The sequence below is a fragment of the Mytilus edulis genome, chromosome 11 (genome assembly GCF_963676685.1).
Source record: "Mytilus edulis chromosome 11, xbMytEdul2.2, whole genome shotgun sequence".
Classification (NCBI taxonomy): domain Eukaryota; kingdom Metazoa; phylum Mollusca; class Bivalvia; order Mytilida; family Mytilidae; genus Mytilus; species Mytilus edulis.
In genome coordinates, this window is record NC_092354.1 from 41,059,604 (window position 1) to 41,062,975 (window position 3,372).

Consider the following 3,372-nt stretch of genomic DNA (forward strand, 5'->3'; position numbering starts at 1 on the left):
CATCAACTTCTTGAACGAATGAAGCCATTTTCTAACAGAGAGCGAGATACATTTGTGGACTGGATAAAGTCTGTCGTTAATGACTTCGACAATGATATTTTGAGACAATTTCAGCAGGAAATTAGCACAACTCTTTATCGTTATATTGGCGAGAACGATAAGTTAAAAAAAATAAAGGAGTCAGGAGTAACAATCCCCTCAACTGCCAGACAGCCACAACAGTCTCTCCAGGGACAGACACAGGGATGTCCTGCTATGTGGCAGCCTCAACCGTCGCAGTGGCCAGGTCAGCCTTCATCTAGTGTTTCCGTCTGGCAGTCACAGGATGCCAACTGGGTGTCTCAACAATTTCCTCATCAAAGACAGCAACCACTGACGCAGCTGCAACCTTTGACGCAACTGGCACCGCCACGAACATCCTCCGTGATCGCTACATCGAATCCTAATTTTTTGCAAGGAGGGGTTTCAAAGTCTAGCGAGTCGAGCAGTGTTTGTCAAATGTACAACATCAGTGACTCTGACATCTCTGAACAGTTTCTTACTAATACCTGATTTTTTTTATGGTGCAACGTATTGTGTTGAAAGAAGTTTTGGTTTCAATTTACTTTTTGGGTTGTAATCACAGCTGTGAGCTCATGTTACTTGTTTATAGCGTGGTATGTGTTTAATGTTGCTAGTATCACATATGTTATGTACTTTAGTTATTTGTTCAAGGTACGGAATGTGCTTATAACCATGGACTGGTCTTTTTTCAAATATGACAATTAAACTGATTTAACCTGTAGAAACTCTGTGTATGACTCATTCTAATGCAACTTTAATCATAAACTGTTTTGTGCACGAGGGCTACAGCATTTTTGAATTAAATGTAATCACTTGTTAGATACTTTTTTACATATTATCGGATGAAAGCTGTCACTTGATTGATAATAAAATTTAATATTTTGACCAAAACTGTACGTAGCAGAAAAACTTCAAGCATCCAAAATTTTCTCACAAGCGAGACAACCAGAAAACAATACATCACAGAGAAAAAACCTCTATTGTGTCTCTCGTGATATATATTTTTTTTTACGAGGCAACCCTATGAAAAAATAAATGATGGCACTTATTTGAGATTGAGATGCAGATTTATCAAACATTTACAGTTCATCTAGCTAAAATGAGGGTCGTTATTGTTAACTGTTTTTTGTATGTGCTTTCACCCAGAAAACTTTTTTCAAACTTAAGTTTCTACTTTTATTCAAATGTGCTTGTTGATTGTGACCAAATATAGGCTTCAAAATAAACCTTGAAAGTTTTATGATATTCTCGCACAATAAACAATCATGCAAATACATCCTGCTGTTAACTGTTAGCAGGCTAATAAATTTGATTCTTAAACTACAATATTACGGAAAGTGCTGATTCACTTCCTATGATAACAATCCTATGTATTAGTTTTCTTTTTCATCTAAAATTCAGTTTTTCGATCTCGTACACTTTTTACCTGTACCGATACATGTATAAGTTTCAAAGATTTAAATGTATCCTTGACAGAAATTAAGACGAAGCGTCAGTTGACAGAAAATCTACCAAATATGAAAAAGAACAGATATGGGGTAAGTGTCAGAGAGACCACACTCTATCCACAAGAAAAAAACAGAAGAGTTAAAAATGATCGTTTAAGGTAGGATAAGCCAAGTTGTAATTCTGGAATACGAGTTTTGTTTTAGACAAGGTTTCCCGTAGGACAAGTAACACAAAGCCAAATATATAAATATAATAATATATTCAAAAATTCAAATATCCTTGTAATACATGTGTACATTCTTTATAAATCAAAACTGTTCCATCAGTTACCAACTATGCACTTATCATGCGGTTTTGCAAAGGAACTGAGCCAGCTTGACTATTGAAATATAGTCGAAGGTATTCCCTTTGCTTCTTTGCAGCTACGGTGTCTCTGTTTGGTCCAATTACCATGTTTACTTCATACATATTTGCGGTCGCTCGCCATAAGCCCGGAATCAAGTCATGCTGGTCATTTTCCATGTCAAGTTGCGCGTTCTGTTGTGTTGGATATCGTAGTCTCATCACATTGTGCAGACAAACGCAACACTCGACAATGTTTCGTACTACATTTGGCTGCTGCATCATGGTGGTAAGTAATAATTGCCATCGTTGGGCCAGTATACCAAATGCGTTTTCAACCACACGTCTTCCTCTCGATATTCTGTAATTAGTTATCAATTGTTCATCTGTTAAGCCTCGTTGAGAATAAGGCTTCATCAAATATGTTCTCAAACCAAAAGCGTCATCTCCAAGAATGAAATATGGCACATTTTTGTCATCGTTCGGCATTGGATCCGGGTCTGGAAAGCCAATCGTTTCTTCTTCCAAGCACTCTTTAAGTTCAGAATTGTTGTAGATCTGAGCATCAGACATTGATCCACAACCACCAATGTCAATCCACAAAAACTTGTAATCCGCGTCAACTAATGCAAGGAGAACCACTGAGAAAAATCCCTTGTAATTATGAAAGAGTGATCCTGTATTTGAAGGACATCTAATGGCTATATGTTTGCCATCGAGAGCACCACAGGCATGTTGAACATTCCATTTTCGCTGGAACTCTTCAACAATATCACGCCATTCGCGCTGTGTGGTGGGACAAGAAATTGCTTCGACTTTATATTCGTCTACAATGGCTTGGCAGACTTCGGGAACAAACATAGAAATTGTATTTCGGGCAACTCTAAAGTCGTATTGTAGAGTTGGATATTTATCCCCAGAAGATAAGTGTCGTATAGTGACAGCGAGCTTCAGGCCTGGTTCCAATGCTTTTCTAAGCCGGGTATCTCTCCTTTGAATTCTGGGACCTACTCTATTCAATATTTCGTCGAACATCTCAGAAAGTTGAAAAACGACTGTTGATCCTCCATTCTCAACTCCTGCATCAGTCTATCATAGTGGCCAAACATAAGCCTTCTTTCCTGAGTAAGCCAGGGACGCACCCACCATGTTCTGGGTCTCCTTTGTTTTCTTTTTACTAGTATCCTGAAGCAGAAAAGCGCAACTTGAGCATCAAGAAGAGCTTGTTGTCCTTGTAATGATGTATGAAGTAGAAGTAAATCTTGTTCCATCGTTCAACAGTACAATTACAAATGATTCCGTCTTATTGATTGATTGTTGGTTGCTTAACGTCCAGTGGCAAATATTTCATGCATATTCAGGACGAGAACAAGTTCACAATAAATACAATAGGTAGGTTGATACAATAGAGGCCATCTGGGATAATGGTCGAGGAAATTTGGACTGCCACTGGAAAATGAGGGTATATTGGATAAGGACAGACATTTTGCCTTGCAACAGGCCACCTACGGACCCCTC

The 3,372-nt window shown here is 38.3% G+C and overlaps 1 pseudogene; it reads right to left on the bottom strand.

Moving 5' to 3' along the window:
• Positions 1 to 1,845: 1,845 nt before the first annotated feature.
• On the bottom strand, positions 1,846 to 3,125 carry LOC139494264 (uncharacterized; annotated as a pseudogene).
• Positions 3,126 to 3,372: the final 247 nt, after the last annotated feature.